The sequence below is a fragment of the Chiloscyllium plagiosum genome, chromosome 4 (assembly GCF_004010195.1).
Source record: "Chiloscyllium plagiosum isolate BGI_BamShark_2017 chromosome 4, ASM401019v2, whole genome shotgun sequence".
Taxonomy (NCBI): Eukaryota; Metazoa; Chordata; class Chondrichthyes; order Orectolobiformes; family Hemiscylliidae; genus Chiloscyllium; species Chiloscyllium plagiosum.
In genome coordinates, this window is record NC_057713.1 from 19788567 (window position 1) to 19812939 (window position 24373).

Here is a 24373-nt window from a genome sequence, read left to right on the forward strand (position 1 = left end):
TAAAACTTAAAACTATTTGGGTTTATCTATCCCTATGATTTATATTTGCTGATTCAGTTGTCACTTGAGTGACAATGTAATAAAACCAAAGAGCTTATATAATGTTTTGGAAGGTCATGATTCAAAATAAAAATATATATTAACAAGTAGTTCCAGGTACCAGTAATGTCCAAAGCGATTTCACAAAAGATAGTTCAGTACAGTCAAAGGAAATATATTTTTCAGAATGAAGAGGAGTTATACCAGACTTTAAGTGTTAACTTTTTGTCTCCACAGAAACTACCAGACCTGCTGAATTTCTACAGCATTCTGTTTGTTTCAGACTTCTAGCATCCACTAACATTTTATTGAAAACAAAATGGTGAGTGATTTCTTAAATGGGCAATTTGAAAATATTTCAATTGTGTGCCTCACCTCAGATCAGTGCAATGGAAATCAGGTATTATAATGCACTAAAGTTACAGAAAATACATCTTCTAAAGGATTATTTTTGGCAACCGCTCATATTTCATAAGATAAAGTAACTTCCATTGGTTCCCTTAAATGTGTTACATGTGTTCCTGAAAAAAATGGATATTACCATTTTATTGGATATTACTGAGGTATGCAGTTTTGGGCAGGTAAAGAACAGCGCACTAATCCTCACAAGCAAAGCAACATGTAAGTTATCATGCATCAAAACAATGTTGTTTGCAAATATTTTCAAACATTAACATATACATGCATGCAGAGATAGTACAGACACTTCCAACACAAATTATCCTGTCCTTCTGTCCAATGCTGAAATGGAATAAGGCTACAGAAATTTAATAAGCATATACAATAATACTTAAGAACTACTTTTATTTTGTACAGTTGTTACATTTGTCATATCTTTTAAAAGCCAGGAAAAAACAGCTGAGCAGAACAACTAGCAGGCAGTTTAGGAACTGGTGACAGACATTGTGCATGACTACCTTAATAGTTTACTAACGTAAATTATATTATGTTCTCTTAACAGTTTCATGCTAGGAGTTTCAATGGTTCAACCTTTCACTTAGAATTCAGGCAGACTGTGCCCAACACAGATTTCTAACAGAAAGTACACTTAACCATGTATTTTAAATGGAGAACAGAAATAACTTACTGAGTGGCAAAATGTGGTGGTTACTTCCTGCTCAAAAGCTGTAAAATCCTGCTTGCATTTCCTTAGAGTCTCCCCTCAAAAACAAAAGGAGGATTCACATTTTTCCCCCAAATGCTTTTTGCTTTAACAAGCTAGACACAATGTGGTTTTCAAAAAAATCATAAATTATGTACGCACAGAAACATATGAAAACCTCATCTGGCAAGCCAGCTAAAACCGACAGAAACACACCATACAGCTGCACAAAGTTCTTTCCTTGTCTCAACTTATCTGAATGCTTCGGACTTTCCCCTTACTTCTCAAGAGAATGCCCAAACGATGTACTTCCTGCAAGTCAATGTTTGCAAAGGCAAAGTCTGTATCCAATTAGCAATTCTAAATGACAACTTAGAGAGAGAGAGAGAGAGAAAAAAAAAGAGGCTGCCTCTGTGGGGAACTGAACAGCCATTCAGTTGGCTGTAGAACAAATCTATTAGGTCTGGTTGCTCTGGGCTAATGCCAGCATCTAGAGCAGTCCAACCCTTTTCAACAGAACAGAATGTTATTCATTTTAGTACAAGTTCTGAAGTGCGTCGTTCAACAAAATCAGAAGAAGGAGTTTACATACCCATTTCTCAAACACAGATATAGGGAGGACAATGAACAGAACTTCACGTAAGTTGAGCCTACCAAAGTCATTAATTAAAACGAAACCCGAGATTTAATCAACTACTAAACTGTGGAGAAAGTGCATTTAGAGGCAATTAGAAATTGAATTACTTTTATTTGGAACATACAATTTCTTTACATATTGTGACATGGATTGCCGATCCCTTTCGAGAAGGGCTTAGGAGTAACAGGTGCGACAATTCCCCTCAAAGCAAATAGTCGATTCAACAGCACAATTGGCAATACTCTTGTAATCTCAACATGAATGGTATGAAAGTTGTGAAGCAAGACTTCCATTTCTGCGCAGTGCTTCTGCAATGCCTCAGGGTAGTACCAACAGGTCACCAAACAAAAACTCAGCAGGTAATGAATGAATGAAAAAAAATGATTACAATAAATAAAATTTTCCAGTGTCAATCATCACGCTGTTCTTGGGAAAGCAAAAAAAAACTGCTCCTCTCAGGGGGGAACTCTTCATGAATTTCAACAATCCTATTGTTAGCAAACTGCAAAGTAGAACGTACCTATATTTCCTTTTAGGGCTTTATTTTGCAACAGAACATGAGCAGCATAATTAAACATCCATTAATCTCCATTCGGATGCTTCAAATTATTTCTTTTCATTATGTAATAGAACTTCATAAACACATTCATGACTGCAATCTTCAAACTGGTTCACATGTTTCTCTTTCACTCCACCTGGTGGCTCTATTGAGAAACATCAAAGCTAACCGAAACAGCAAGAGCATCTTTCCTACATAAGATCACTGCACACAAGGGCAATAAGTTGACCCTGGTTTTCAGGCATACACAGGAATAATGGACAGTGAGTTCAACAGAATAACTTGTAACCTATTTGTGCCTCATTAGGGAAGTTGTGGTTTTTGGAAAAGAAATGTAAACAAAAAGAAAATGAGTTCTATACAAAATAAATCACAGCTTCAATATAGTTGTGAGCAATTTGATAAGACCCTATGAAGGAAGCTCCGTTTCTTTGGGCTGATAATAAGAAATTGCATAAATACAAATGCAGTATGCTTTCATGAATGTTATCACAAAGGCAAACTGCAGAATCAAAAACATAGCCATAAAGCTATCAAGCTGTGAACATCCTTTAAGAAACCGGTCTTTCTTATCCGCTTAATCCCACATCAACTTGATGGAATCTCAACTGCCCCATCACGCAGCTTCACAAAAAAATGTTATAGCTCAAGATGGGAACTTGGAACACCTCACCAGCAACATTCATACCCAAAGAATTAGTCATTTTTAAAACCTGCACCAGAGTACCAGGACATGTTTCAGATTGACTGTGGTTTAGTACGCACTAACATTTGTAAAACCAAGTTAATTCTACATTTTAATTTTCTTCAATTCAAGACAAAATTATATGATTGAGCACTTAAAAAAAACCCCACAAATGTGAGATAACCTGTCATGGTACCAGTTTTAGAGAGCTGATACAAAATATAATCAGCATTATTTTCCTGGCAGCCAGGGAAGCTCATATCATTTATATATGTCTTTATACATAAAAATGCTCACACAGACGCACACCAAGATATATAATAAGCATATCATGATTGGCTCAAGTGCCATGGTAAGGAAAAGCTATTTTAAATTATGACACCTCATCAATTGATATACAACTTCTATAAGTAAACCAGATATGGTCAGTGTGCTCTTGGTTTAAAGCAATAGTGGTTTCTAGCTCACAGCAATAAATGTGCATTGGTATGGAATTCAAGTTTTTGAAAAAAAGGAATGTAAAGAAAAGTATGTAAAAATAGAGCAAATATTACAAGAATCTGAATGCAATCTCAAGCACCTGACAATACCTAAACACTGCCACCACCTATTGCAACATAAATCAAGACAGATCCAGGACAGTTACATAAAACATGCATATTCCTTTCAGTGCTTAACTGTTCAATTGAAAGTATCACAACTACAAATCAAATCTCTTCAGGGAGGCCCATGAACAAAGAATTTGTATAGGCTTGTGAATAGCCCATTTTCAGATTGAATATTGCAACTTGAAAATATGCTAATGCAAAGCTTTAGTCTTAGACGCAATGAAGGTGAGATGATTGAAAAAGTATTACAGTTATTCAAGTATAAGCGGTAAGATTATCAGCTAAAATATATCTACAATAATTAAAAGTTGGTTAAGGATAACATAAAAAACGAAGGTAAGATCTTTGCACGCCTATCACTTCCCAAAGTGAAGAGAATGAAACTCAAAAGTTGATCAATCAGCTATGACTGCTGCTGGACCCGAATGGTTAGTGTCTGCCTGTACAGACCAGCATAGCAAGATTTGACAACGTGGAGTGAGAGAGATGGGTTTTTATTCCTCACTTGTTCTATTACATGGTACTTGCAAGTTCTCTGGTCACATTTGGCCAAGTGGAGTTGATTGCTATGCATCATCCTTATGTCCTTTTTGGATGAGAACCCTATCTTATTAAGTTTCTCAGATTTCTGAGAAGGGGTTCTGTACTAAACAGATTTCATAACCTGTTTTTAATCACCTCCATTCCCTCTAATCTTTTTCTATCACTGTGTAGTATTTCTGGGTCTGTGTGCTGCAACAACTTCTAGAATCAAAAGTCCATGTACCCACATGCCAATTGGTGATCATGGCCCCTGCAAATAGCTGTTCAACCACACAGCTTACAGGGGACTTTAATTATCACATCCAAAGCAAAATAGTTGTTAATTTACAATGTGGTGCTGTTCCACCAGGTAAAGTTAATAACATTGAAGTCATTTTAGTCTCTTGTTCTTCCAAATGCTTTAAATTCTCATACCCTTACAAGGTCCCATTTTGTTGACGGGGGTTACTCAAACTCTAAGTATCTCCCTTGATTGATGTTGAGATGACAATTGGCTTTGAAACAGTCTAATGTAACAGATGGTTGTCTGCTCGGACTTCCAACTTGAAAGGATTTTCAAAACTTAAATTAGAGGTTTTCTTTCAAAAATAATAATAATGCTCAGAACATTTCTTTTACAAGTCTACTGTATCAGAACTGCATGATTGTGACAGCAAGAGATTTTATTATATAGAATACAGGCAGGCAAATACAGGTACATTACATAAAGTGTTGAGGGACTCATTTGTATAAGCACTCATAACACCCTTGGCAAGTTGTGTTTCCTTACCACACCCAACTGACATGACAACTTGAACTTGTGCAGTTTTCCATCACTTAACAGGGAGTGGCCAGTTCACTCAGAAATAAGCTCTTTTGCACGTAACCATGACATTCAATATTCTAGCCATAAGAAATAGAAAACAATGGCAAGGTGAGAGAAACTCCCTCTGCGGAGTGAAAATTTACAACAGGAGATCATAAACAAGCAACCAAAGACAAAATATTCAAAAGCAATATTCAATAAAAATATAATGCAATATATGTGAATACAAAAACTAGTCAAATGTTTTATAGATTATAGATTTACAAAGAAACCGCCTTTCCATCATACTCCTTTGTCTCCATTACTTATCTTAAATCCAATTTCATTTGCTTCTCATTTTCCTTTGAGTTATTCTAACTTAGTAGATTATTTGCCGCAGCATCTCTCAGCTTGGATCTCTTCACAGACTGCTTTCAATGCTTATTCTAAAATGTTTCACCAGCTGTGCGCTGCTCAAATCTTTTGTTGAGGTTCCCTACACTGTATTGTAGGAATCTCATGGACCTGTGAGAAATCAGGTTGGTTCTGCTATAACACTGTATTTGCGTTCTGGTGATATCCCATGTTAAGAATAGCGTGCAATAGCAGCACCATTTAAATTAATGGGGCAGAATGGCATTATAACCAATATACTCCTTACAAGTTCACAATTTAGAAACACTGTTCCCAAGTTGTCAACTGTGTCACAGCGAGTTTGGATTAATGAAACGTTTTATAGCAGAACAACCTGTAATAGGTTTTGAAGCAAGATAGCGAATACTAGGACAACCTTATAACTGACAGCAGTGGAAACTGGGTTTCTTCAAATATGTGAAAAGGAAGCAAGAAGCAACCGCAAACCTTGGCCCCTTAGAGAATGAGGCTGAGGAAAGTATAATAGGAAATCAGGAAATAGCAGAAGAGTCAAATAAACACTTTGCAGTCTTCACAGTAGAAGACACTAACAGCATTTAAAATAAAAATACTAAATAACCAAGTGGCTGAGGTGAAATAAATATAACTATACCACTGAAGAAAAAGTATAGGTACTACCAGAACTAACGGGCAAGTCCCTTGGACCTGATGGGCTGCATACTAGAATTTTAAAGGAAGTAGCTACAAGATAGAAGATGCACTGGTAGCAATCTTCCAAAAAATGCTTAGATTTTGGAAAAATCCCAAAGTACATTGGCAGTTTTCCAATGTAACAGTCTTATTCAAGAAGGGAGACACTCAAAATACTGTAAAGGTAACAATAGATCAGTTAGCTTAACATCTGTAATTGGGAAAACTTGAGTTATTCCAAAGGCTGTAATAACTCAGCATTCAGAAACACATGATTAAGGAGAGCCAGCATTGCTGCATGAAGGGGAAAAATTGTGACAGATTTATTTCAGTTCTTTGACGAGATAATAAGCAAGGGTATAACCAACTTCTCCTCATACATCTTACAGTCTCAGGAATCCAGAAATATTGCTGATCACTGTAGGTCAGCATGTTTGACATAGTTTTAGCAGCAATCAGAAAAATGCCATGTTCCAACACAGACTACAGGATCCTGGTGTCCACTGTGGTTTTGGAATTTATAATCATTGCAAGTACCCTTTGCAACAACCCAAATCTCATTTATTTGGAAGAATATGCACCAAATTGAATGAATAATTGACTATTCTCAAATGGACTCCGTATGCCCCCAGTCCAGGAACTCCCCAACTACGTTCGGGACACCACCCACATCCTCCACCTCCTCCATGACTTTCGTTCCCTTGGCTCCCAACAACTCACCTTCACCATGGACATCCAGTTCGTATACACATCTATTCACCAGGACGAAGGCCTCAAAGCCCTCCATTTCTTCCTCTCCCTGTCATCCCCACCAGTACCCTTCCACTGACACTCATTCATTTGGCTGAACTGATCCTCACCCTCAGTAATTTCTCCTTCGAATCTTTCCACTTCCTTCAGACTCAAGGGTTAGTCACGGGCATCCGCAAAGGCCCCAGCTATGCCTGTCTCTTCATTGGGTATGTAGAACAGCCCATCTTCCGCAGCTACGCTGGCATCATTCAACAGCTTTTCTTCCGCTACATAGATGACTGTATCGGCTCCAACTCGTGCTCCCATGAGGAGGTTGAACAGGTTCCACCCTGAGCTTAATTTCATCTGGACCATCTCAGACACCTCCCTCCCTTCCTGGATCTCTCCTTCCCCATTAATGGTGACCGACTCAACAAGGCCATCTACTACAAACCTGGAGAAAGTGAGGACTGCAGATACTGGAGGTCAGAGTCGAAAGTGTAGTGCTGGAAAAGCACAGGTGGTCAGGCAACTTCCAAGGAGCTGGGGAAATCAGCATTTCGGGCAGAAGCCTTCACCAGAATTCCTGATGAAGGGCTTATTCCCAAAATATTGATTCTCTAGCTCCTTGGATACTGCCTGATTTGCTGTGCTTTTCCAGCACTACACCATCTACTACAAACCCGACTCCCGCAGCTACCTGGACTACACCTCCTCCTACCCTGCCTCCTGTAAAAATACTATCCCTCATTCCCCAATTCCTCTGCCTCCCCTCCCATGAGGACCAGTTCCACCACAGAACATACCAGATGACCTGCTTCTTCAAAGACTACAATTTCCTCTCCCACATGGTCGATGATGCCCTCCAGCAGACCTCATCCACTTCCCGTTGTTAGGAAGGTGTAGAAGTGTACTATACCTTTATGAGAGTTAAAAATTAACAGAACTACCTGACACAGCACCAAGTGTTCTGAATAAGGCAAAAATGTAATACTTGGTCAAAACAGCGTGATTAGCCGTGTTGCCTGGAGACAAAACAAATTCAAATTTGGCCAATCGGTTTAAATTATATCACCCCTCCCCAAAAAATCTTAAAAGCCAATGACATAATCCGATCCTTTGGGGGTATAAGACTAGGAAAACCTGAACAGTTGAGAGAGAACTGCCAAGCCACCAGCACGCACACTGCCTGAAACAGCTCTCTTAAAAATGGTACCTTTATCGATCAGTAACCTGTGAAACAGAAATCCCTAAGAAGAAGAAAAGATGACAAAGGAAGATATAAAGAGAAGATTCGACAGCTAGCTGGTTTTGAAATTTGAATTTTTGGTAAATCTTAAATCAGGGGTTTTATCAGACTAGTATTGGAGAAAGGGAAGGTAAAGGATAGGTTAGAGAAAGAAGTTGTAAATAGTTGTTAGTTAATTATTCTGTTATACTTTAAACTATTACGCTATTTTCATGTAACACGGGATCACATGAGAACAGAACAACTGTGTTACATTAGAACAGACTGTACATCAAACATGTTGACCCACAGTGACCCAAATAATTTCTTAGCTAACAGCAATGAATTGTAACTTCAGGTTATCTAGAACCAGTTCTGAGAAGTCATACTGAATTCAAAATGTAACTGCTTCTCTCCACAGATGCTGCCAGACTAGAGTTTTTCCAGCATTTTCTGTTTTTATTTCAGTTTTTCCAACATCTGTAGTATTTAGATTTAACCTAGAACTAAAATCTTTATTAACCTAGTTACATTGCTAGTCATTACCTGCCCTGTCCCTGATTTTGATATATTCTTCAACTTGGCAAATATCTGTTGTTATACAATTTCTGATTATATTAAATCTGAATACCCACAAGACCTCCATCAACTTGGCCTGGCATTGTAGAGTGAACCCCCTGACCAAAGTCCACAGGGAGGCCATAGAGAACATTAACCACTTCCAATACTTCATGAGAGTCCTGTCAGCCAAAGCAGCAATTGATCCAGCATCACCTCCAGTGTGCTAGCTCACCCTTCGGCTGTCTGAGGAAAAGAGTGCTCAAGAACAACAATTTCTGACCTGACACCAAAATCAGTTTACAGAGCCATGGTGGCTCCCGCCCTCCAAATTGGCTCGGAGACAGACTGTCCGCAGCAGACACCTAAAAGACACTGGATAACTCTGCCTGCGCAAAACCCTGCAAATGTGGTGGGATGAAAGATGCACCAACACCAGCATCCTCAACCAGGCTAACATTCCCACCATTAAGGCACTGACTCCCCTTGATCGGCTATGATAGACAGGGCACGTTGTCCACATGACTGACAAGACACCCAAGTAGGTGCTCTACACCCAGCTTCAAAACAGAAGGTCAGCCTCAGAGGAAGCGCTTCAGAAAAACCCTGCAGGCCTCACTGTTGAAGTACAGCATTGCCACAGACACCTGGGAAACACTATCTCAAAATTGTCGTAAGTGGAGGAGGAGCATCTGGGAAAGCGTCGAGCACCTAAGACTTGCTGCCAGGAAACAGTAGAAGCCAGGCGAAAACAGCACAAGGAGCGTGCTACCACACTAACGCCCAACCACCCCTCACCCTGACCGCTATCTGCCCCAAGTGCAACAGAGCCTGTAGAAGCCCCATTGGTCTGTACAGCCATCCTCATCTGTGAGGAGCCACCAAGGACAATATTAATCAAATACAATAGCACAAGTGCAACATTTACATTCCCTCACATTGTTAGCGAGGCGACATAAACCACCACAAATCAGGATTGAAAAACAAAACAAGGAGAACACCTGGAAAATTAAGACCCGCAAAACTACTGAGAATGCCTGAAAATAACTGCTCATGATTAAGTGCAAAATGCTTACAGGTGAAAGGAGAAAAACCAAATACCTTAAAATAAAAATCAATAATGGCTCTTTAAGCTTTGTCTGCTCAAGCTCGGATTATAAAATAATTCATTTTCTCAATGGGAAAAATAGAATGGAAAATTTTGTTTCAGTGACCATAACCTCTTAATAATGATATTTAAGAGTCAAAAGCCATCAGTTTTAATAAAAACACATCGGAATTAGCTATAATGTATTTTGTAAGAACTTTGTTCCTTCCGGAATTTGAAATCAAAATAAGAAATTTCACAACTTTGTGACTTGGTAAAATATATTGTTAACAGGTAACTGTTAGACCAAGGGGCCAAAGTTATTCAGTTTGCAAACCTATTCCTTCCTCTCTGTCTGTCTGTCTTTGAGGCACATAGATTGTGAACAAATATTGCCATGCAGAAGTCAAAAAACTATTTGTTAAACAATTAGTTTATTATTTGCTGTCCAAAGTCAAACAGAGGCATTTTTGTGATTGTCAGTATTTTTTTTAAGATTAGATTCCCTATAGTATGGAAACAGGCCATTTGGCCCAATAAGTCCATAATGAGCCTCTGAACAGTAACCCACCCAGACCCATTCCCCTACCCTAATTTAGCCCTGACTAATGCACTTAACGCTATGGGTAATTTAGCATGGCCAATTCATCTGACCTGCACATACTTCTGGTGTTTATTTTCCAAGAACCAACATTCCAATGTCTCATTGCTGGAACCAAACATTTGCTTACCTCCACTGTGGAGTATGATATCTACCAACACACACAGTTTCTCAACTTCAAAAGAAATCAACAACACGTATGCAATTAAACAGGATACAATAATGAAGTCCACTTATCTGATCTTTGTATCAAATAATGAAGTACTTTAATTATAATTCAGCTCAATATTGCTTCTGTAATTATGGTGCTTTAAACAACAGCATTCCCAAACATCACATAACCAGTCTAACTTGCACTTAACTAAACAATTAGACTGGTTGTTGTTGAGCGATTGTCACGGGAGGAGTCAAGCATCTAATAAAACCAAACATCTTGCAAAGTCTGTTCAAATATACTTTTGATTATATAGTTCCTTTTGTATTTAAAAAAAGTTGCTTACATTCAGTGGTACTTAACTTGTGCGACAGGACGTATACACTTATTGGTAAGGTCCTAGGGAGTGTTGCTGAACAAAAAGACCTTGGAGTGCAGGTTCATTGCTCCTTGAAAGTGGAGTCACAGGTAGATAGGACAGTGAAGGTGGCATTTGGTACGCTTACCTTTATTGGTCAGAGTATTGAGTACAGGAGTCGGGAGGTCATGTTGCAGCTGTACAGGACATTGGTTAGGCCACTGTTGGAATATTGTGTTCAATTCTGGTCTCCTATCGGAAAGATGTTGTGAAACTTGAAAGGGTTCAGAAAAGATTTACAAGGGTGTTGCCAGGTTTGGAGGATTTGAGCTATAGGGAGAGGCTGAACAGGCTGGAACAGTTTTCCCTGGAGCGTTGGAGGCTGAGGGGTGACCTTATAGAGGCTTAAAAAATGAGGGGTATGGATAGGGTAAATAGGCAAAGTCTTTTCCCTGGGGTCGGGGAGTCCAGAACTAGAGGGCATAGGTTTAGGGAGAGAGGAGAAAGATATAAAAGAGTCTTAAGGGGCTACTTTTTCCATGCAGAGGGTGGTACGTGTATGGAATGAGCTACCAGAGGAAGTGGTGGAGGCTAGTACAATTGCAGCATTTAAGAGGCATTTGGATGGCTATATGAATAGGAAGGGCTTGGAGGAATATGGGCCGGGTGCTGGCAGGTGGGACTAGATTGGGTTGGGATATCTGGTCGGCATCGACTGGTTGGACCGAAGGGTCTGTTTCCATGCTGTACATGTCTATGACTCAATAACCTTTCTTTCTTCAAAACAGAGTTAACCTGAAACTTCTGAGGATGGTTTGTTAAAACATAGTTGTGCCAGAAATAATGGAAGTTTTAAAATGTGATCTAAATTGTCTGCACATTCCCTCGCTCAAAAATCTCTTGTCCACTTACTCCACTTTACCTTCAAAACATATTTGGTCTTGACATCCCACGGGCAAGAACAGAAAAGGTTGACTAATACAATAGAGTTAATTTATTAACTTTAAAAAGATAATGGTTAGGTCTTTAGAAATAAAAGTAAATACAGCAGACGCTGCAATTCTGAAAGAAACAGAATACTGGAGAATCTCAGTAGGTCGAGCAGTTTCTGTGGAGAGTACGAAACAGGTAAAGTTTCAAGTCTGGTATGAATTCTCCAGGCCAACTGGAGTACTGTAGGGAGCTTCATGTATCCCATTTCAGACATTGTGCAAGTCATAAAATGTACAAAAAGAAAGTGATATTTAAAACAAGAAAATAAAGCAGAGATGGAATTGGAAGATGAAAGAGTGACTAAATAAATATTCCACATCATTTATTTCTAAACAACTTTAGCTTGCCATCAATTGAATGCATTCCAAACTATAATGCGTGCTTATAAGGAAGGATGTGAAAACCTGATGGAGAACTGTGTGTTGCTCATCCTCCTTTTGGAGGCGAGCGAAGAATAATAGTACTGTAAAGTGGACACCAGTTTCTTAGCTTCAGAATTAATGTAGTTGAAGAAATTTTTAAAAAAAGCAGAAAGTGAGACAAAGATGATTCAATTCAGTACCTTCAAAATTATAATTCCATAATTTAATTAGATGACAAAGAATCTATTCAGCTCAGAGTAAGTCAATCAGCTCTTGCAAAAAGCCACAACTTGATATTTGGACCAAAGTTGGAGTGGTGCACAGTTAGTCTGTTCTCACTATTGGGCAGGTTATAAATTAAATAAAAAAGTGATTTGTTTCCAGAAATCATGATGATCAATTAAATACCTATCTATATCAGGGTTTTAAAAAACAATTCAGTTTGTTAGTAAACAATTATGAGCTTATCATCGACACAGAATTAAACATTATTTCTGCAGAATCAGCAATATAGAAGTACAAATGCTTATCCTTCTAACTATCCCCAGAGCACTCAACCATAGACAGACTCTTCAAAGAAGAAGGAAAATAAAATTGATCAGAGACTGGCTTTCTGAAAACAAAAGTCTTTGATTCAGTAGATTATGCATGAACGCAAATTTTAATGCATCGGTTGCTCCAGTTGCTCCACGTGGTCAAGTTATAAAGGTGAAAATGACTGCCCTTGACATCAAGATTGCATTTGACAGTGTGCCCAAAGAGTCAAAAAGTGTAGCGCGGGAAAAGCACAGTTGGTCAGGCAGCATCCAAGGAGTGTGGAAGTTCTGATCATAAGCTATTCATCAGGAATTTTGGGGGAGGATGAAATGCAATAAATGGATGAAGGTAGGAGCGTTCATGACAGGTCAGAGTGGAGGGTTGAGCGGATAGGTGGCTGGAATGTTGGATCTGGGATATAAAAAAAGGGAGGGGGGGTGAAAAGAGAGAGGAGGAGGAGGAAACCGGTGAAATCGACATTGATCCCGTGCGGGTGAAGGGTCCCAAAGCGGAAGATGAGGTGTTTTTCTTCCAGTCACAGGGGGCAAGGATTTGGCGGTGGAGGGGGGTGGTGCAGAGGGTTGAAGTGACCAGCCACAGGGCAGTGGGGTGGTTTAGTGCGTGTCCCAGAGATGATGTTCTTTGAAACGTTCTGCAAGTTGGCATCCTGTCTCCCGAGCATAGAAGGGACCACATAGAGAGCACAGACATAGTAGATGAGGTGTTGGGAGGTACAGGAAGATCTCTGCCGATATGTATGGAAACCTTTGAGGCTGTGGACAGAGGTGAGGGGAGAGGTTTGAGCACAGGTTTTGCATCTCTTGCTGTGGCAAGGAAAGGTGCTGGGAGTGGAGGGTGGTTCCTGGGGAGTGTGGACCTAATGAGGGAGTTGCCGAGGGAATGATCTCTGCGGAATGCTGAAAGGGGTGGGGAGGGAAATATAACTCTGGTGGTCGGGTCTGACTAGATGGTGGAAAATGGTGGAAGATGATGTGCTGTATCCGGAAGTTGGTGGGATGGAAGGTGCAAAAGGTGTAAAACCTGAGCCCACACCTCCCACTCACCTCATCCAAGGCCCCAAAGGATCATTCCAAATCCAGAGATATTCCTGGAGCTCCCAACACCTCATCTACTGTGCCCGTTGCTCACTATGTGGTCTCCTCTGTATTGCGGAAACAAGACGCCAATTTGCAGAACATTTCAGAGAACATCTCTGGGGCACATGCGCTAAACAACACCAACGCCCTGTTGCCGCTCACTTTAATTCTTCCTCCCACTTTGCCAAGGACATGGAAGTTCTGGGTTGCCTCCACCAAATCCTCACCACCTGATGACTGGAGGAAGAACACCTCATCTTCCGCCTTGGGACCCAAACCACATGGAATCAACGTCAATTTCACCAGTTTCCTCATCTTCCCTCCCCCCACCTTATTCCAGATTCAACCCTCCAACGCAGCATGAAATGTTGACTCCCCTGCTCCTTGGATGCTGCCTGACCGGCTGTTTTTCTTGCACGACACTTTTTTTGCCTCTGATGTCCAGCACCTGCAGTCCTCACTTTCTCCCAGTGGGACCAAACAACCCTAACAAAATTGGAATTAATGGAAATCAGGCGCAATATTCAGCTGGTTGGAGAAATATCTAACACAAAGAAAGATGCCTGTAGTTGTCGGAAATCAGGAGGGAAGTGAGGACTGCAGATGCTAGAGATCAGAGCTGAAAATGTGTTGCTGGAAAGGTGCAGCAGGTCAGGCTCATTCCTGAAGAAGGCTCATGCCAGAAACGTTGATTCTCCTGCTCCTTGGAGGCTGTCTGACCTGCTGCGCTTTTCCAGCAACACATTTTCAGCTCAGTTGTTGGTAATCAATCTGTGCTGAATAGTCTAAGGCCAACCATTATCAACTTGAAATCCTCTTCCCTCCATTATAAGGTCAGCATGGATTGGGGTGGGCAGAGGTGGGAGATGGGTTTGGAGGTGTTAATATCTACATGCTGCAAGACCAAGACAACAACAATATAGCTTGAGCAAATATGGGGCAAGTTACATTCATACTCAAAGCAATGGCAATGTCCAACAAGAGAAATTCTAACCATCACCCTTTTGACATTCAATGACATTACTGCAGCACAATTCTTCAGCTATCAACATCCTAGGGTTACCGTTAATCAGAAACTCAGCTGGACTGGACTAACAATAATATTGATCAAAAGCTAGGAAATCGATGGCAAATACCTTACAGCTCACCTCCCAATATCTCTCTAATGTGTATGGTAGAAGTCAGGAATGTGATAGAAAACACGCCACTTGCCTATATGAGTGCTAATCCAACAATATTCAAGAAGCTTGAGACCACAGTAGCTCACTTGATTTGTACCCCGACCACTACCTTCAATATTCATTCCCTTCATCAATGTACAGTGGCAGTAGTGTGCACCATCTACAATTGCACTGCAGAAATTCATTAAGACCCTTCCAACCGCACCTTCCAAACCTGTAAACTCAATACTAAAAGGACAACGGTCAGGAGATGCATGAGATTACTACTACTTGAAAGCCACCAGACTTGAAAGCCAGACTTGAAACAACATAGCCATTTCTAGATTTCACTTTGAACTGACACAGAAGGCTTTCTTTTCAGAAATGGGAGACCCCAGCTGAGTAGTTAGTTCTTAGCAAGCTTTCCTCCAACTCAGTTTGATAAAATAAAACCTCTCCATGCCAGGGTCTATAGGCGAGCAAACAATTATCAACAGTCAAATGATTTCTTGGAAGCTTTGTTTAAAATTAAAAACTCAATTCCAGTGAACTTTCAATTGCCTCTTTTAAAAAGGTAGGTAAGGTATGTACATAAAACTCAAATTCCTTTTTCCAAAATTCTTCAAAAAGTATGCCCTTCATGAATATTAACAATACTACTAAAATAAAGTGTCTTTATAAAACTACTCAGAGATAGAGATGTACAGCACGGAAACAGACTCTTTGGTCCAACTCGTCCATGCCGACCAGATAACCTAACCTAATCTAGTCCTATTTGCCAGCACTTGGCCCATATCCCTCTAAACCGTTCCTATTCCTATAGCCATTCAGATGCCTTTTCAATGTCGCAATTGTACTAGCCTTCATCACTTCCTCTAGCAGCTCACTCCATACATACACACCCTCGGCGTGAATATGTTGCCCCTTAGGTCCCTTTTAAATCTTTCCCCTCTCACCCTAAACCTATGCCCTCTAGTTCTGGACTCCCCCACTCCAGGGAAAGGACCTTGTCCATTTATTCTATCCACGCCCCTCGTGATTTTATAAACCTCTATAAGATCATCAACCCTCAGCCTTGATGCTCTAGGGAAAACAGCCTCAGCCAATTCAGCCTCTCCCTATAGTTCAAACCCTCCAATCCTAGCAACATCATTGTAAATCTTTTCTGAACCCTTTCAAGTTTCTCACCGTACAGCACAGAAACAGACCCCTTGGTGCAACTCGTCCATGCTGACTAGACATTCCAATCCTACCTAGTCCCACTTACCAGCATTTGGCCCATAACCCTCTAAACCCTTCCTATTCACATACTCATCCAGATAACAATTAAAATATTGTAATTGTACCTCCCACTCTCCATGAAAGAGGTTCGCCTCTTTAAATCTTTCGCCTCTTACTTTCTACCTCTGGCCTCGAGTTTTGGACTCCCCCACCCACAGAAAAAGACCTTGGCTATTCACCCTACCCATGCCCCTCATCATTTTATAAACCTCTAAAGGTCACCCCTTCAGCTTCCAAAGATCTAGGTAAAAATCCCCAGCCTATTCGGCCTCTCCCTATAATTCAAACGCTCCAATCCCAATAACATCTTTGTAAATCTTTTCTGCACCCTCTCAAGTTTAACATCTTTCCTATAAAAGGGTGACCAGAATTGTATGCAGTGTTCTATAAGCAGCCTCAATGTCCTGTACAGCCACATGACATCCCAAATGTTCTAACCAATGAAGGCAAGCCTGCCAAATACTTCTTCACCAACCTGTCCCTCTGTAACTTTACTTTCAAGGAACTATGCACTTGCACCCACAGGCCTCTGTTTGGCAACACTCCCCAGTGTTCTTCCATTAACTGTATAAGTCCTGCTCTGGTTTGTCTTAACAAAATGTAATAACAAAATGTGGGCGGCACGGTGACACAGTGGTTAGCACTGCTGCCACGCAGCACCAGAGACCCGGGTTCAATTCCCGACTCAGGTTTGGCAACACTCCCCAGTGTTCTTCCATTAACTGTATAAGTCCTGCTCTGGTTTGTCTTAACAAAATGTAATACCTCACGTTTATCTAAATTAAACTCTATCTGCTACTCCTTGGCCCATTGGTTGATCTGATCAATTAAGAGAAAGTCAGGACTGCAGACGCTGGAGATCAGAGTCAAGAGTGTGGAGCTGGAAAAGCACGGCAGGTCAGGCAGCATTCGAATGCTGCTTGACCTGCTGTGCTTTTCCAGCACAATACTCTTGACATCTGATCAATTATACTATTTTACTTTTGTCGTAAAATCTCCCACTAACTAATATTTAGGTATGGAGCAGTTGAAAACTTCAATTTATCAATTTTCTTTTCATCCATCTTGGCAGCAGCAAAGTATCTCGCTGTAGCTCCAATTTAAATGGCAAACATGAACCAGTTTGTTTACTTGTTCATGTCATAGGCAGCCAAAAACACCCTGATCACCAATTCCCTAATGATTCATGAATTGTTGCCTCTGCATGGAATGTAACTTTTTTTTTTTAAAAAGCATTAAATAACCTACAAAAAGATAGCTGACTGAATATATAACATTAAACTATGAATAGATTCAAAACTAATATTTTTCCTCAATCTGAGCTTTACATTTTCTTTCAGATTACTTTAGTACAGTATATAGATACATAAGTATGATGGTAAACAGACAGGCCCACAGATTGAGAAGTTACTGCATTTTTAAAAAGAGAATACTGCTAAACTGCTGGAAATTCTACCTGTTTAAAATTGAGCACCAATGATCATCCTTAGTTTGATTTCCACCTGTCAGCTGCAGTTTGTGATTTTCAATCCCAGAACAGATTCTTCTGGGAAACTAGCCAAAAATCAAGGCCAGACAGCTGGAGGGGAAAATAGACCAGGATGGTGAACACGGGGCAGGAAATTTGGCCTGCTGGCTGAAGTTCAGAGCCAAGCAGGAAACTGATCAAATTTTTATAGTAAAGCAAACTAGCTCTATTGTGAACCTTCTCCCCAAAGACCATAGCTTGCATCAGAGGGGCCTTTAAGGGAGGCAAGAGGAAGAAAGGATCTTATAATGTACGTCAGAACAATGGTGTACTGGTCAGGAGTTGAAAGCTGCAACAGCTTCTTTTACTGTAGGCAGATTATGCTACAAATTAAATCGCAATGTATCACTGTGCATTTGCATCATCACTAGCTAGATGGGTGTAACACTTTACAAAGTCCAAGTTATAATAAGCCACTTCAAACTTAGGTTGGCTACATTCTCAATTATACAATTTCACTTTTATATTATAAAGATCAAAAAGACAGCCTGTAGCAGTAATTGCCTGTTGTCCATTCTGACAAACATGACTTTCACTTAAACAGCACCATAATTAGACCACATGATTAAAGCAAAATAAGAACATGAGCAAACTGTTTGGCATATCAAGCCTGTTCCACTATTCATAGATTAGATCAGATTGCGACTTTAACTCCAATTTGCTGCCTTCCTCAACATTTTAGAAGTACTTAGACGCACTCCTGAAACACTATAGAATGCAAGGCTGGAAAAATAGGATTAGAATAGACAGATGTTTAACGAGCAGTTGGGATACAATGAGCCAAAGCTCTGAACTTCAATAAGTATAGGCCTAATCTATCCAGCCTATTCCTAACAAGATAATCCCTTTATTGTAGGAATCAGCTGAGTGAACCCGCTCTTTACTACTTCTAATGCAAGTCGATCACTCTTTTACTGACATTGCATAAATGGAGATTATAGAGGTAGGGAGGGTTAGAGGGAATTTGAACCCAAGAATTATCTAATGTTCTAAATGTGGGAGTGGAGATTATGCCAATATCACAGGACTAGAGATCCAGAGGCCCAGGCTAACACTTAGAGGATACAGACTCAAATAGGTAGCTAGTAACACAAAAGAAGTTTGAATAGTATGTTTTTGGAGAACAGAGGGACTGAATAGGTGCTTTGCATTAGTTTTCAGTCGAAGATACCAGCAGCACATCAAAACTTCAACAGAATCAGAGGAGATGTGGATGAAGTAGCCATCACCAAGGAAACATCGAGAGGGAAGCTTAAAGGTCTGAAGGTGGATAATTAACCCAAACATGATGGACTACAACCCAGAGTTCTGAAAGAGATAGCTGAGGAGATTGTAGAGGCATTGGTGGTGATCTTTCAGGATGCACTGGTGTCAGAAAGGGCCCCAGAGGACTGACAAATGGCTAACGTAAACACTCCTGTTTCAAAAGCAAGTCAGTCAGAAGCCAGAAAATTGTAGGCCAATTCGCCTATCCTAGTTCGTTGGTAAGATTTTGGAGTCCATTAGAAAGGATGAGATTGTGGGGTACTCAAAAGGGCAAAATAAAATAGGGCTGAGTCAGCACGGCTTCATTAAAGATCATGCCTGACAAATCTGTTAAAATTCTTTGAGATGGTAACAAGCAAGTTAGACAAAAGTCAGCCAGTGAACACAATCTAATTAAAATTTCCAGGTCTTCGACAAAGTGACACAGAGGTGTCTGCTAATAAGATACCAGATATGGTATTGGGGCAAGATATTGACATGGATACAGGATTGGCTGATTGGCAGAAGACAGACTGACTGTGAGGATAAGTATGGAAGCTGTTTTTGCTGGACTGCTTCTTTGCAGAAAATGTGGTCAGTCATGGTGTTGCTCTCGCCCGGCTTGGCCCATTGCCCTGGGTGGCCCTAGCCTGCTCGAACATTCTGTAACAACAACATAACTCATGAACCGTTTATCTGTAGAAAGCACAACTCAGCCACACGTTATCAATGGGTGAACGTAGTATCTGGAGTGTGTATTGACTCAATGCTTGAGAACAATAGCTGGTTATGTACAGTCTTAGACTCTGCCGGTTGTATGCTTAATTAAACCATTTAGAGAGTATCCTGTAGCTCTAAGTCTGATTAAGAAACTATCAGCTTGGCATTTGTTGTACTATATAAATCCGCAGCAATTGGGAAGCACTGGAGATGCACCGTACTAAAGAATGGTGTTCTCCCCATGACATCATGCAATAATGTTTGTCAATGCTCAAGGTCAGAGTCCGGAGGATTCCTTCAACAATCTGGCGTTAGCCCATAGGATCCCTTAACTACGGGATCCTGAGTGAACCTAAAGCATTTAAAAAAAACTGCTGCCTGCGTGATCCTAACCTGAGTCTACAAGCTGATCCCAAGTTAGGGAAAGATGCTGTGATAAGACGGGACCCGAAAGCCTGTTGCTAGAGGACAGAAATCATTTTAAGGTGACTTAGAGGGATTGACAACAGCTCCAGTGTTCGTTTGTCTGTCTGTGTGTTTGTTGTTCATTTCGCCATAGATCGTAGATCGCTTTGGAACGGAGGAAGCAATGATGGGCTCCATGACTTCTTAATATAAGAAAGGTGGGCTGGCCCCAGGAAAAAGTAACCCATGTCCTGCTGAGAAATACAGCCCACATTCTATTTGTCCCCTCAAAAAAAGACGCAGAAGCGCCATGGTAAATATGTTTAATTCAGAAGGGCAGGAAAAAGACTCATAGGGCCATAATCATAGGGGATTCTATTGTAAGGGGAGTAGATAAGCAGTTCTGTGGCCGAAAACGAGACTCCCAGATGGTATGTTGCCTCCCAGGTGCTTGGGTCAGGGATGTCACCAATCGGCTGCAGAGCATTCTGAAAGGGGAGGGTGGACAGCCAGTTATCGTGATGCATATAGGCACCAATGATAGAAGTGAAAAACAAGATGAGGCCCTGAAAGCAGAATTCAGGGAGCGAGGAGAGAAGTTAAAAGAGGAGGACCTCAAAAAGGTAGATCTCAGGATTGCTTCCAGTGCCATGTGCTAAGCCAAGGTAGAAATGAAAGAATAGGCAGGATGAACTTGAGGCTTGAGGGATGGTGTAGGAGGGAAGGGTTCAGATTTGTGGGACATTGGGACCGGTTCTGGGGAAGGTAGGACTATTACAAATTGTATGGTCTATACCCGAACCAGACTGGAACTAATGTCCTTGGGGGAAGATTTTGCTACTGCTATTGGGGAGGGTCGAAATTAAATGTGGCAGGGGTTTGGGAACCAGAAGAGAAGACTAGTAGACAGTGAGGTGGAGACTAGAGACTAAGAATCATGAAGTTAGCATTACTAAGGGGAGGGGTAGACAGAAAGCAGATGAACGCAAAGGTGGTCTGAAGTGCATATACTGTTAATGGAAGGAGTATAATGGGTAAGGCAGATGAACTTAGGACTTGGATTGTTGCCTGGGAGTATGACGTACTGCGATCACAGAGACTTGGTTGAAGGAAGGGCATGATTGGCAACTAAATGTTCCAGGATGTAGATGCTTCAGACAGGACAGGGAGGAAAGGAAATTTGGGGGGGGTGGGTAGAAAAGAGAAGAGAGAGACATGATACCATGGCTGCGCTAAAGGAGGACATGAAGGAGGGCTTGAGCAGTGAGGTGTTATGGGTAGAGCTGAGAAATACGAAGGGTGCAGTTACACTGTTGGGGCTGTACTACAGGCTTCCCAACAGTGAGCGTGAGGTAGAAGAATGAATAGGTAAACAGATTATGTAAAGATTGTTGAGGCAACAGGGTGGTGATGGGAGATTTTAATTTTCCCAACATACACTTGGTGTCAGAGGTCTGGATGGGACAGAATTTGTAAGGAGCATCCAGGAATGTCTTCTGGAGCAGTCCAACTAGGGAAGGAGCCATATTGGACCTAGTGTTGGGGAATGAGCCAGGCCAGGTGGTAGAAGTTGCAGTAGGGGATTTGTTTGGGAATAGTGACCACAATTCAGTAAGTTTTAGAATACTCGTAGACAAAGATGGGAGAGTGGTCCTAAGGGAAGAGCACTAAATTGGGCCAAGGGCAATTATATCAAAATTCAGCAGGAGCTGGGAAATGTGGATTGGGGGCAGCTAAAGTCCACATTTGATGTGTGGGAGGCTTTCAAAGCTAGTGCAAGATAGGCATGTCCCTTTGAAAACAAGGGATAGGAAAGGCAAGATTCGTGAACTGTGGATGACAAGAGAAATCATGCAACTAGCCAGGAGGAAAAGGGAAGCGAATGCAAGGTCCAGGCAGCTAAGAACAGAACAGACCATGGAGGAATATCAGGAGAGTAGGACCAGTCTTAACTGAGGAATCAGGCGGGCTAAAAGGGGTCATGAAATAACTTTAGCAAGCAGAATTGAGGAGAATCCCAAGGGCTTTTATTCTTATATAAGAGGGTAACTTGAGAAAGGTTAATCCACTAAAGGATAAGGAAGAAAGGTTGTGTATCGAACCTGAGAAAATGGGTGAGATTTTCACTGATTACTTTGCATCAGTATTCACTGATGAGAGGGACATGAATGTTGAGATTAGAGACAGAAGCTTGTTTACTCTGGATCACGTTGACATAAGGAGGGAGGATGCGTTGGTTCGGCTAAAGGATATTAAAAGGTGGAACATCCCCAGGATCAGATTGGATCTATCCTAGGATGCTGAGGGAGGCAAGAGGAAATAGCTGGGGCCTGGACAGATATCTTTGTAGCATCCTTAAACACAGAAGTGCTGGAGTTCTGGAGAGTTGCTAATGTTGTCCCCCTGTTCAAGAAGAGTAGTAGGGATATTCTAGATAACTACAGACCAGTGAGCCTGATGTCAGTGGTGGGAAAGTTGCTAGAGAAGGTACTGAGGGATGGAATCTATTTATATTTGGAAGAGAATGGGCTTATCAGTGATGGGCAACATTGTTTTGTGCGGGGGAGATCATGCCTTACCCACTTAATATTGAGTGACAAAGTTGATAGATGAAGGAAGGGCTGAAGATGTCATATACATGGACTTTAGTAAGGCATGTGATAAGGTTCCCCATGCTAAACTAATGAAGAAAGTGAAGTTACATGGTGTGCAGGGTGTTCTGGCTAGGTGGATTAAGAACCGGTTGAGCAACAGGGAACAGAGGAGTAGTTGAAGGGAGTTTCTCAAAATGGTGAAAGGTGACCAGTAGTGTTCCACAGAGTGCTGGGGCCACTGTTTTTTGTGATATATGGAAGAGGGCACTGGTGGTCTGACCAGTAAGTTTGCAGGTGACACGAAGATTGGTGGAGTAACAAAGCATAGGGGACGGTCAAAGAAAACAGGAGAATATTGATAGACTTCAGAGTTGAGTGGAGAAGTGGCAGATGGAGTTAAATCCAGGCAAATGGGAGGTGATGCATTTTGGAAGGTCTAATTCTAGAGCAAACTATACTGTAAGTGGAGGACCCTTGGGAAAAGTTGATGAGCAGAAAGATCTGGGAGTTCAGGTCCATTGTACCCTGAAGGTTGCAGCACAGGTGTATAGTGTGGTCAAGAAGGCATATGGTATGCTTGCCTTCATCGGATGGAGTATTGAGTATAAGAGGTGGCAGGTCACATTAAAATTGTATAAGACTTTGGTTCAACTGCATTTAGAATACTGTGTACAGTTCTTGTCGCCACATTATCAAAAAGATGTGGATGCATTGGAGAGGATGCAGAGAAGGTTTATGAGGATGTTGCTTGGTATGGAAGGTGCTAGCTATGATGAGAGGTTGAGTAGGTTAGGATTGTTTTCATTAGAAAAACGGAGATTGAGGGGGGACTTGATTGAGGTCTACAAAATCATGAAGGGTATGGACATGATGGATAGAGATAAGCTTTTTGCCAGGGTGAGGGATTCAACAATGAGAGGTCCCGCGTTCAAGGCGAGAGGTGAAAAGCTTAAGAGGGATATATTTGGAAAATGCTTTACACAGGAGGGTGGTAGGTGCCTAGAATGCGTTGCCAGCAGAGGTAGTAGAGGCAGGCACTGTAGGTTCATTTGAGGTGCATGGACAGATGCATGAGTAGGGGGTGGAGCAGAGGGATACAGAACCTTAGGAATTGGGCAATAGATTTAGACAATGAATTTGGATCGGCACAGGCTTGGAGGGCCGAAGACCCAGTTCCTGGGCTGTAAATGTTTTGTTCTTTGAGGTGCCCTGGTGCCGCCAGGGTCACAGATCGATATTGTTTGGAAATAGACATATGACAGTAGATTGCTATTGCTTTCACTTCCAACCCATACGGGTGGTCCCACGGCAACTGGCCTCAAGGAGGTTCCTTCAAATTGGAAAAGATTGATTACAGGAGGACAAACATTGAGGGTAGGTACAGCGACCCCTCCTGGCATTCTAATTACATGCTCCAGTGCTTAGATAAATTTAAAGAAGTTGCGCAAGGCCATCAGCCCCCTAAAAACAAAAAGATTGCCAACAGATGCCCGACAACTTTTGGTCTTCTGGGTCCCCACCTTCTGCCCCACCACCTTATACCCCTAAGTATCCTAAACTTTCCACCCCCACCCCGGGTCCAGACCCTCTTACGGATGAAATTGTCATTTTCTGTCGCTACTTGTCCTCCTGCTCTTCTGGTCCAACTCCCTGATAATCTCCATGACAATGAATAACCAGGGGCTTCAAGGAGCGAATCTGGTCGATGGGA

The 24373-nt window shown here is 41.3% G+C and overlaps 1 protein-coding gene across 10 annotated transcripts in view; it reads right to left on the reverse strand.

Moving 5' to 3' along the window:
* LOC122548896 (protein tyrosine phosphatase type IVA 3-like) overlaps positions 1-24373 on the reverse strand; it is a 154541-nt gene that overhangs the window by 89739 nt on the left and 40429 nt on the right. For 4 of the 10 annotated variants that reach the window (XM_043687838.1, XM_043687831.1, XM_043687829.1 and 1 more), the window contains exon 1: positions 1127-1386. The exons of 5 other annotated variants lie outside the window; for them this stretch is intronic. The gene's annotated coding sequence lies outside the window, so the exon portion shown is untranslated. Of the gene's footprint in view, positions 1-1126; positions 1387-1422; positions 1442-24373 lie in introns of those variants that run through there. One more of the 10 variants, XM_043687833.1, reaches the window with a different exon arrangement.